Source organism: Lactuca virosa, chromosome 4 (genome assembly GCF_052849685.1).
Source record: "Lactuca virosa cultivar CGN04683 chromosome 4, Lactuca_virosa_CGN04683_v6, whole genome shotgun sequence".
Classification (NCBI taxonomy): domain Eukaryota; kingdom Viridiplantae; phylum Streptophyta; class Magnoliopsida; order Asterales; family Asteraceae; genus Lactuca; species Lactuca virosa.
The window spans coordinates 242608942-242621968 of NC_136429.1; positions in this window are offsets into that span (position 1 = coordinate 242608942).

Sequence of the window (13027 nt, forward strand, 5' to 3'; positions counted from 1 at the left end):
TTTCTGCACATTTGAAATTGGTAAGTTGTGATGTCTTGAATAAGACAAAAACCAACTAAGACCGATTGTGTAAAGTGTTTGTCTTGACAGGAACCAGCACTAACCCTTGAATATTTGTTTTGTCAAGGAATGTTTCTTGACAAGAGAATCTTATATGTCAAGAGGTCAGTGGGAGTCTTAAAGATCTTGAAAAAATTTCAAGAACTAATCAAGAGTAGACCTATTGTTAATAACTAGCACACGACTTGAGGTTTGCAACCTATCGTGTTGACATAATTTTGTTTCTGTACCATTCCAGTTTAAGTCCACTATGCATGTGAGTTCTATGGGTTCTCAATTGATTGCATAGAGGCAAGGCACCCTGATCAGTGGAAAGTATATTGATAGGTAGGGGTGAGCTACTCAAAGACTTGGAAGAAATGGTGGGACCCTTGATGGCAAGAAATTAAGGATGAACTAGTTCTATCCATATGAGTTGGATTTGTCACAAACATTGTCTTATGATTATGGTTATGAAAAATTCACATGGATAGGAATACATACACCATTAAATCTAAGTGTCATAAGGTTTCTCTCCATTTTCATGAAAATGATTGTGAGGAAACGCTTTCACTAAGAGAGATTTTAAGAAGATAGCAATTGTGATATTTGCATTCTCAAATTCGATTATGACTACGACATCACTCTTTATAGTTCGAATTGTGAGATTTGGCAATTAGTTTAAAAATTTAAGACTTATTGCTATAAGTGTTGAAATTGTTTAGACACACATATGAGCTATCTAAGGAAAGGTGTATGAGTTTGAGAAGCTTATATAAAGGCTTATCAAAGCATCTCGTATCAGAAATATGAACTTTCGTTAAGAGTTGTAACCATTAATTGAATACACATATATGTGAATATATGCCTTATAGGATCCAACTGTGCTTCGGAACTTCAATTGTGAACTCAAGCATCCTATATCTATCTTACATTCCAGATCACTCACAATAAGGTGAGTTCATACCCCCATATTTTCAAGCTTTTTAAAATGTTTGGGGGGGGGGGGGGAATACAAGTAAAACACAAGATTGCTTATGTTTAAAAACATAATTTATTTATTATGTTTTCTTATCATTTAAATGTGTTTGAACTTGAAACTTGTTAAAACAGGGAAATCAACTTGTAAACCATAATAGGCATATTTATGGATTATAGAAAATATTTTGTATAGTTCAGGTTAAAACAGGGAAACGAACTTACAAACATGGTTTATGAAACAAAAGGAAATCTTTTCACAAAATTAGTTGTTAATTATAAAAATGTTTTCGCTATATTACTTGTAAAGTCGTTAATCAAATTATGAGTCTCGTCTCTGAGTAGTTACCTATGTACCAAGAGAAGTCCAGTCTTATGAACCAGACTCTCTTGTAGGGAGAGCGTGAGTTTGTGTATAGATCTATACGGGATTGCAATCCCACACCCTGTTTAATCGGCAGGTTAACGGGTAACGAATGTCATTTTTTGATATTGACAACCATTCAAGTCATATCAAGGTATCCGTCATATTAGTATGGTTATAAGACCTCACAAAGAGAATATAACGATATATTTACGTAGTAATATACTTTTACATCAACCATCTCAAGGGATACTAACTATATGATCTCTCAGTATATACAACAAGGTTAGATAAAATTGAAGTCCGATAGACAGTGGAATGTGTGACTTCCACCTCATTTCCTGTTCCTTGTTTCGTTATGGGCTTAAGGCAGATTCACCCATTCAACTGTCTATTCGATCTCGGTATTATACAACTCGTGTGTACTAAGTGATCATATGAGGGTAGTATCGTCATGTTGCGTTTGCAGGGTAATTACATGTTCAGATAGAGTCATCGATAAACAATACTGGGTATCATTAAGCTAAGTATTGTAATTTTACTTGTGTTTCTCGGTCTTGGAGCATTTAAGACTACAAATCGGTTTTATAGAAAATATAGGATTTTCTATGGTTTACATCGTTATTTTGGAAGATAAACAGTTTTCGATAGAACTTTCCGAAATTAATGTTTCACAATAGAGTTAGTGAAACTAGAAACTTATTTACAAAAGGTTTAATACTTCTTATTAAAATAGTATTACATAAAGGACCTTTATGGTTAATTATATAACTCCTTAGTTTATACATTCAAAAAATATATAAATAATATCCGATAGGCAGTGGAATGTGTGACTTCCGCCTCATTTCCTTTTCCTTATTTGGTTGTGGGCTTAGGGCAGATTCACACATTCAACAGTCTGTTCGATATTAAGTTATATATAGTTAGTATAAACTAAGTAATTATAGAAGGAACTATTGTGGTTACCATTTTACCAGAGATTCGTAAATGTTAATTATGTAATTACTTGATGAATACATTAGGATTAAATATAATAAAGGTCCGGTAGACAATGGAATGTGTGACTTCCGCCTGATTTCCTGTTCCTTGTTTGGTTGTAGGCTTAGGGCAGATTCACACATTCAACTGTCTAATCGATCTGTATTATATATATAATTAGTATTCACCGAATGATTATAGAAGGATTAACTACAGTCATTTTATTATTAAGAAAATATAAGATTTTCTTAAGGGAACGTTTGTAAATTAAAGGATCATTAAACTTAATGTACTTAGTAAATACATCAGGGTTAGATACATGAGGATCCGACAGATAGTGGGATGTGTGGATTCCGCCTCATTTCGTGTTCCTTGTTTGGTTGTGGGCTTAGGGCAGAACCACATAGTCGAATATCTGTTCGATTTAAATGTATTTAACTTGTATTCACTAAGTACCCGTAGAAGGAACAATCATGACTTGTTTTACTTTTCATATACAGCAGAAAATATAGGATTTTCTGGAGGAACTGGCGAACTTTTCAAAAGAATAAAGGATATACTTTCTATAACAAAAATACTTATGAACTCACCAACTTTAATGTTGATACTTTTTCAAACCACATGTATTCTCAGGGTCGTTAGTAGACTGGTACTCTCTCCCAGGAGTTGCGAAGATGGAGCTTTGCGTCTTAACTTTTGTTGTACTTTTCATGTATTTCAAGTAATGTTTTGAACTTAATGTAAATATTATATTATCAATACAATGTTTGTTGTTACTTTGATTACTATAATGCATGTGTTGTGATACTTGACATGACGTCTCCACCCCCGTACGTTTCCGCTGTTCCGGTTTGGGGGTGTGACATGTCGATCGTCTATCCTCTCGGAATCCGTGGTCTGCTTCCTGACCCGTGTCTACCACATATGATAAATAACCCGCACACCCATGCTGAAACTACTGTCGAGCCCTGGAAGCTAACAAAACCCTCAATCTATCAATCCAAAACCCTCAGAGTCGAGCACACCCTCGACCAATTAATCGAACTGAACTCAATTCATGACTAGAACTCCAACCTGGTTTCCCAACTTCTACTATCAAGCACCAAGAAGACGTGATACACATGTTAGGGAGTTTTACCAAACTCCCCAACTCACAAAACCCTCAAACCAAACAGCCACCTGGTTTGTCTTTCTTCCTGACCACGATGCGAAACTTAACCCATTTTCAACACCGCTCTTGCTTCTGTATCCCGACACGATTCTCCCCCACTTAGAATCGACTAAGTCTTCACAATACATGAAAATTGGAGAATTCCCAATCTCTCTCACTTTCCAACGATCGATCCGATAACAACCAACTCTTCTAACTAGCGCTCCATTACTAGCCAATCCCAATTGACCACACACTTCTAAGAACCAGATGAACATTTCACGAATCCCAATGAAACTGACAATCACTAACGCTTGAATGATCCCATACTCAAATCCTGAAGACCAAAATATAGATGCTCCAACTAATACCTCGGCGACGAGCTATTTCCTTTGGTGCTTTCGTCCGTCAATCACGAACGGTTGCTAAAACCACTGATTTCTGACAATGCCGACTAACCCTTCTATGGGACCCTATCCGCAGACCTCCCACATAATACCCATTTTTCCAAAGGTGCTCCAGACCAGACCTCACAAAATACTTATGCCACCTCGACCCACCTGCGTTTACCGACGCTGAAATAATGTCGACAATCCCTGCAACAAACTGACCCTGAGCTGAAATACAACCTGATCATGGGGTCGCAAGCCTGCTTACTCCTTCGAGCTCGAAAACTGAAAAGACACAATCCTTTCCCGATAAAACGACAGTCCGATCCTCCAATTAACCATTCTACTTCCAGTTGCCAAAACTCCAGCTGAACATAATAATCACTCATTTCCGGAGTCCCCGCGACTCGCATTCCGGCCTCGAGCAAAACCCCCGAAGCCTCAAATCCATACACTCATGTGATAGCCACTCCCGCCCAGCCCGCAGAATATAATGAGTACAAAATATCTCCCTGATCTCAAGTAACTACAACCCTCCGCTCATTAGAATATGTCCTAGTACTGGAAAGCTCGACCATCTCCTCGTTTTGTCGTCGTTACAACTACTATAGCTGCCGCGACAACCGTCTCGGCAATGGGTGCATAGCGCTCGTCGAAATACTCAACCATTGAGGTCTTAATAGACCCAAACATCTCCAGAAACTGTCTCCGGACAACCCCGATCACCTCCTCCCGGATGATCTCACTGACACGGTCCTCTGAAAATGCTGGCCTATCCTGGTTGCCAGCTTCCGATCTTAACCTGGATCCGGTCTCAAGACGTCTCGTAACCACAATTCTGGTAAGACACCAGAAAGATCTCTGATAATCCATATAATGACAGGAGACCAATTCCCAACCCAACCCTAGGGGTTGTGACTTCCTTGCTACGCGTATGGGTCCTGTGCTTTCAATAGTACGGCCCATACTACCTTCCACACCTACCCATATTTGTCTCAAGTATCATCACAATGCCCTAACAATATACATAATCATAGCGAGCGCTCAATCCTCAATCCTAGAGGAATGCTAAATATCTTGTAAGTGGCCTCCCGGCCTCACACAACCCACCCATCCATGAAACTTCCACCAACCCTGCAGCACTAGTGTATGCTAGCCTTACATAACGCTGGACCCTATAGACTTTCGAATATCTGATCCTACCCTAAGCCCCTAATCAACAAGAACAGAACATAAGGCCAAATCAAACATTCTCAGGCTGTAAGATCTTAATTATGTACAGCCAGGATACTTACACAAGCAACTACAGTAATGATGTCAATCTCATATAAGGAAAACCCTAGGCTAGCAGGCATCATGTAATCAGGAAATTCTATCATGCAATTCCTGAAGATCCCTATCCTAGTACTAACATGATGTTCTAACATACCACATAATCAAATAACTGCATGGTATTTTGGGGTCTACTTACTGGATCCGGCTGATCGTACACTTCTCATCCTCCTTTCTTATTTTGAAAACCATTTAAAATCATTTTGAAAACATTTTCCTTAGTTTGAGACGGGATTCACACAAGTGTTCCTCCAATTCACTCAAATCAAGGCTCTGATACCGTCTTGTAACACCCATAAAATTCGAGCCAATTTAAAAACTTTTTAAATAATTTAAAACCACTCAGTTATTATAATTTTTTTTCAAAATAGTTTAAACATCAGAGTTCCCAGAAATCATATTCATCAATCGAGGAAGTGTACGGTCACGCCTTCGCCTTCCCGCGGTCATCCGCTGAACCTGAAACAAAAAACTGAAACTGTAAGGCTAAAAGCTTAGTGAGTTACCCCAAAATACCCATACACACAACAATACACATACAATAACAAACAACATACTATGGGTCCAATCATCCATCGGGATGGAATACCCAGGCCCTCAACCATCGGGTTGGAATGCCAACATACCGTAACACATATACAAATAATCAACATGTACAGGGTCCACAACTTTACAGAGTGGATTACCCCTATGCCTACAGTGTGAGTCTGGATTGCCTTCCGGGCCCACAGCTCACATCTGGATTGCCATCGAGCCCACAGTACGAGTCTCCCTCAGCTCGTATCTGGAATGCTCCCGGGTTTGTTGGTTACCGTGCGGAGCAGTTTCACCTCAACCCATCCCATATAATATGTTGATATATAACACAACTAATGTGCATACATATAATCACATCATACTACAGGTAGTCCTACAGATCTACCTAACTAGCATAACAACTAGCATGCAGACAGTCAGACCAACTATAGGTCACTCAGCATAACCACATCCGATCTACCAGGATACCGATCTAACATATCATACTAGCATATAACCATCCTATCTACCAGGATACCGAGCTAACATATCACAACAGTAATGATCCCAATAACAAAACAAAGGGTCGGCCTTGGTGCCTTAGACCCTTGAGTACAGTGAGGATAACTCACCTCGCAATGCCGATCTGAACTGAAGAATCGAACTCCCGAATCGCTATCTCACCGGAAATCCCGAACTATCACATAATAAATACCAGTCATTACACAACATAACAATCTTGACTAATAATCCACACAATCCATCATGTCTATTCTCTTTATTGGGCCAAGGCCCATTGCCGAGTCTATAACCTTGAAAGTCCTTATGCAAAGCCCATTATTGGCCCAATTTACCAAATTGGACCCAACTCCCTAATTGGGACAAGTTCCAAGATCCATTATCAAAACTTGGCCCAAAACATAATATTCATAAGGTCCAGTAAAGGCCCAAATCCAACTAGTCCAAAAACAGCCCAAAACCTGAAGCCCAATTGCCAAAGGCCCAACAGAGGACGTACGCGAGGCGTACTCCTTTGCTACGCGGGGCGTACTCGTCCAGATATTGACCACCATCGGGGTGGTTGACCCAGTACTCTGGGCGTACCGGATTTACGTTGGGCGTACGCGAGGTTTCACCAAAACCCTAATAAGTGCTTAATAGCTTAAGCACTCAAGCCCAAACTCCAGATCCATCGATCAAATGTGCCACAGGACCATAAAGTCTCGAACTTTATCACTTTGGACATCCCAAAAGTTCTTAACACATGGTCTTAATCCATTAAGACCTTCCTACTTCATGCATGAGACAAATCTAGCTATTGGGACACCATTTTTATCACTTAGGACCTCTTCTAAGGTCTGAAAGGACAACTCATTTCGTCCAAATCATAACATGAACCATTTTGGGACTTTTGGGACAAGAATGCTTCCATAAACCTAAAATGACTAGATCTATCTCATACAAGTATAAAGTTCCAAGCTTTTTACCTTCTGGAGCTCCCAAAATAGATGATGAACCAAGATCTACAAGCCAATCTCCCCTCCTTGGCTCCTTGATGCACAAGTTCCTTCTTGAAAGCACCAAAAACACACTTATAAGCTCAAGAAGGATCACTAGGAGGCTAGGGTTCTCTCAAGGCGGCTGGGGGAGGTGTGGAGGCTAAAAGAGGTGGGAGGGTATCGTCCATAAGGTGGTTAAATACTCCACAAACCCTAAAAGTTAGGGTTCTATCCTGGCACACGTATGCCCAACGTACACATGCGTACGCCCAGCGTACTAGGGCGCGCCCTAGTACGCTAAGCATACCACATGTACGTGCGGCGTACTACTTAAGTTTCCAAACTTACCATTTTGCCACTAGGGCCTCCTTTTGCCACTTCCTTCTAAATCAAGGGCCAAAATGACCTAATTCAAATCCGAGGGATGAATTTGAAACTACCGGAAAAATGGGATGTTACAAGAGACATCATAGTTTTGATGCTTTACTTCGAAAAATCTACAAGGATTGATTCAAGGAATTGTTTGCTATAACAATTCAAAAGGTATGTAACCCTAATTCTGATAATTTTGATTATAGTACGGTTCTTGTAGTTCATTGTATATTGCTTATATTGTGTGGAGACATATAACCTAATAGGTTGTATGTACCCTTAATACTTAAGATTTTTCTGCAAGTACATAGTTTTTCGTAACCTACAAAAACCCATTAGTGGTATCAGAGCAAGGTCTTACAATTGATTATGCATGAGTTGAATCAAAAACAAAAAAAAAACAAAAAACAAAAGGCGCACCATGGTTTTCTGTTTTTTCGGTTTTCTGCCTTTTATCCTTCTAATTCGAAAGTACGTTTTATTTTAGTAATTATCTAGTCATTGAACTGTTAAAATCCGATTTTTAAAACACAAGATATGATTAAACCCCAAATCTGTATTTTGAGTAGATAAATAGAAAATCCTAATTTTTAGTTATAAGATAATTAAATTTTAATTATCCTTTATGGATGTTAATATATAAATTTAATTATCAGTTAATCAAATATAAATATTAATTCCATAGTTGGTTAAATGATTTAATTAATTTAATTAATTGTTTAATTAAAAGATAAAGATAAATCATAAATTGGTTTAAAAGATTAATTGGTTAATAGTTAATTCAAAAATTAAACTGAAACCTTGAAGCTTTTTAAAATGTTTAATATACACCATATACATATGTATAAGAACTTTAGTACTATATTTATAACTAGAGTCAGTTGAATCAATAGTGGGCCTTATTCACGAAGTCACACTATAAGAAAGGTATAAGGAAACGACCTATAAAATAATCGTTGAATGAGTGTTGTTTTCACCCACCGCTTCTTTGTGTGGTGGTGGGTCATTAGCCGAACGTGTTTGATAGGACATAATAAAATTAAATGTATAATTTATAAAGTACTAGAACCTTCTATAAAATCTCACTCTAGTTACTTTAGAAAAATGTGAAATTGTATGCTAATCCATGAAATTACACATCATTTCTTTGCAATTCATTAGTGGAGTGTGCATGGTTAACCAGGACACTAATATGGGACTACAAAGTTGAAATGGTGATACAAAATTGAGTTTATGATTGTTGGTGGAGCTTGTGTGGTTAAGCGGCACGTCGATGAGAGATCATAAATGATATCGAGAGTGTCACGCGGGTTTGCATGGTTATTCACATCTCGTTTGTGATCTTCGACATCTCAGTCACAAAAGTGAGAGCATAATATGAGATTAAACATGTCATTGATAAGATTTAATGAATCTCAAAATATTTAGGAATTTCATAAGATTGAAATTGGTAAAAGCCTTATCTACCTAAAATAGATTCGTAATTTGATTACGACATCCCTCTTCAAAGTTCGAATCGAAAATATGGATCCTAGTCTTTATTTAAAAATGGGTTAATAAATAAGGATTGAAACGACTTCTTTAAACTTTATCTCTTAGATTAAATGGAAATCCTCGACCACCTCCTCACACACTTTCGTATTATAACTTCTCTATCGAGAATTGCTCATTTTCTATGGAATCTTCCTCAATTAGAATGACGTCCTTGATGAGCATACCCTTCAAATCAATAATGTGTCATGTAACATCCCAAAAATCACGATATAATTTTTCATTTTTAATTAAGAAAAAACATTCTTTTCAAACAAAACCCAAGTCAAAACCAAGTACCAAATACAAATATCCTAGAATCATAGTGTAACAAAATCTCCAAAACATATCACCGAAGGATGTGCACGTTCATGCCTTTGTTTTTCCCCGATCATCTGAAGTACCGGAAAAAATAAACTTAAACCGTAAGCCAAAGCTTAGTGAGTTTCTTCAAAGTACCACACACAACAAAACATATACAATCATTTCATGCTAGGTCCAATCATTCATCGGACTGGAATACCCTCGAGTCCACAACCATCTGGCTGGATTACCCCCGGCCCAATCAATCATCAGACTGAAATGCCTCGGCCCATTCATTCATTGGACTGGGATGCCAATATGAAACAGGTCCAATCAGTCATCGGACTGGAATAGCCTGGTCTGTTGGCTCACACACATAATAGTAAAGCCTTAACCCAAAACCACAATATGTTGACATATGCAACAAACAAACATATAACCAGTCAGCAGACAGATCTACAGATCACTACCGCATAACAACGTCCTATATACTAGGATACAGATCTAACAGATCACTAGATCATAACAACATCCAATATACCAGGATAGAAATCCAATAGATCACTACAGCATAACAACATCCTATATACCAGGATACATGACCTAATGGTCCGATATTGGTTCCTTCGACCCATAAGTATAGTGAGGAAAACTCACCTCACAGTCTGAAAAGATAGTCGAACAACTCACAGCTCTGACTACTGGTTCTAGTGGTCACATATACAACAAACAATGACCTAGTCTCAAAATACCGCTCAAAATACCCAAAATACCCCTAGGTAAAACTTGGTCAAACTCAAAGTCAAAAAGTCAAGGATCTCTTTTGGGCTGCGTACGCCCAGTGTAGAGGGTGCCTTCAAAATTCCACGGGCTTAAATCTTGGTAGTCGTAGCGTACCTCTAGGTATGAGCTGAACCATAATTTTTTTCATTAAGCTCTTATTTCATTCATTCAAGGCACCAAACTTCAGGTCCAAATATCAAGGAACGTCTTAATGGATAAAGTCTATGACTTTATCCATTTGCATGCATTTAAGAGGGTGAAAACTCAAACCCTTGGTCCAAAAGTCACCCAAAACTCCCAAACTCTTCCATGGATCAATGAGAGTGTCCAAGCTCTCATTTTTATGAATCTAGAAGCTCAAAACTACCAGAAACTACATTTCAAGGACCTAGAGTAGCTCATACTCCATTAGACCTAACTATGGGACCAAAAAAGCGTACAACTTCTAGACTACAAAGATCTAAGAAAATAATACATCAAGGTCCAAGATTTATACCTCCAAATGAATCTTGGAGGAAAGATACTTCTTGATCCAAATTCCTTAAGCTTCAAAGATTGTTTCCTTTCCTTCTCCTTCCTTCAAGAACACCACAAAGCACACTTTCAAGCTCAAAATGCACACATAAGGGAATTAGGGTTTGCTTGGGACGGAAATGGGGTTAGAGGCTAATGAATGAAAGGGTCACAATGATATAATGATGCTTAAATAGGGTCCAAACCCTAAAAATTAAGGTTTGGCCATCAGCCACGTATGACGTGCGTACATTGAGTACGCCCCGCGTACTAGACATCCCACGCGTTTTCACTTAAAGAGCCACATGACCAAAAGTGCAAATAAAATTCATACCAAGGGTCAAAAATATAAATTACATGAATAATGAATGTTAGAATTCTCCCCCACTTGAATCAGACTTTGTCCTCGAAGTCTGGTGCTGCAAACAACCTAGGGTAATGCTCTCACATTTCTGCCTCAGGTTCCCAAATCCATTCGAAATCCTTCCGATGCTGCCAATGGACCTTGACCAAAGATACCACCTTGTTGCGCAAGGCCTTCTTCTTCCTATCTAAAATTGTGACTGGTGTCTCGACATAGTTCAGACGATCATCAACATGAATATCATCCAAAGTAACAACCGCTAAATTGTCAGCCACACACTTCCGAAGCTGAGAAACATGGAAGGTGATGTGAATCTGACTGAGCTCCTCAGGCAAATCCAACTGATAAATTACCTTTGCTACCCTGGCTAATACTCAAAATGGCCCAATATATCGGGGCCCCAACTTTTTCCTCTTCCTGAAGCGTATTACACCCTTCTAGGGTGATAACTTTAGTAAAACCATATCGCCAACCTGGAACTCCAACTCAGATCGACGTCTATCAGCAAAACTCTTTTGCCAACTCTGATTTGTCTGCAACCTCTTCCTGATCTTCTAAATAAACTCTATCGTCTAAAGAACCACTTTGGTCTTTCCCATGACCTTGTGATCGACCTATCCCCAACATACCGGGGTACGACACTGTTGCATTATGTGTCTAAGCCCATAATTATTATTGGTATGTACTTGACCCGAGAGTAGCATGGTCCATTTGGGTTACATGTCATCAGAACAATTTGGATAGACTTTTGTGAGAAGAGGATATTTATGATTTTATTAATATATTATAAGTTCTAATATATTAATACGAAATCATATTATTTAATTAGTATTGATCAAGAATTAGTTTGGAATTAATTTTATGATCAAAAGAGACTAATTAAATAAATGGGGATTGATTTGGTAAATCATTCATTTTTATAAGGTGGGCTTATGATCCATAGTTCTTCATATTGGGCTAAACCCATATGGTGACCCATGGATACTCCATGGAGGTTAAAACCCATGGATCATGAGGAATGTGGAAAGTCATGAGTTACATGGTGTAACCCTAGTTTGCCACACTATATAAGAAACCCCAAGGCTCATGAAATTGGCACTAGTGTAGACCTTTTAAGTGATAAGAAGTGAGGGCTAGCCGAATTTGTGAAGCAAATATTCTTCTCTCAAGTTATTCTAATTGTTGGTGGTGTTGTGTGATTCCATTTGAGGTGCAACACTTGAGGCACTAAGTTCTTAAAGGTCCAAGGCTTCCAACTACAACAAAAGGTATGTATTCTAACTTGTTTTATTACCCAAGTATCAATGTTTTGTATGCTAGTTAGGGTAATACCTTGGAAGGTTCAAGGTTGCATGTATAATGGAGAAAACATAGATCCAAGGTATATAGGGTTGCATGTACACCTTAGGAGTGTTAGAATGCTAAAAACCCAACAGTGGTATCAGAGACTAGGGTTGTTTTCAATTATACTTGATGCTACTTGCTTGAAAATGCTTTAAAAATCGATTTTTTGTTGTTCTGGATAGTGGACTCGCCGAGTCCACTGGGGGACTCACCGAGTCCAAGCACAAAACTGACCAACTCGCCGAGTTTGTTCTTGCACTCGACGAGTTGGAGCCCTGAGTGCAGATTTTCGAGTTTTTAAGCTGGAATTGGACTAGGATCATTACCCTAAGCTGTTTTTGGACTTATACACCTGTTTTTGTATTAGTATGTTTAGGCTAATTACATGAAATTTGTTTGATATGAATTCTCTTGTTCTTACGAGTTTAATTTAGTTCATAGACAAATTGGTTGTTTTTCTTGTTAAGAATTTTTGATCTAAATGGATTTTGATGAATTCCATAACTTGTCCTCAAGTTATGGAAAATGAAAGGTTTTCTTTTAAAAATATCATTAAAATCATAGGTTATGAAC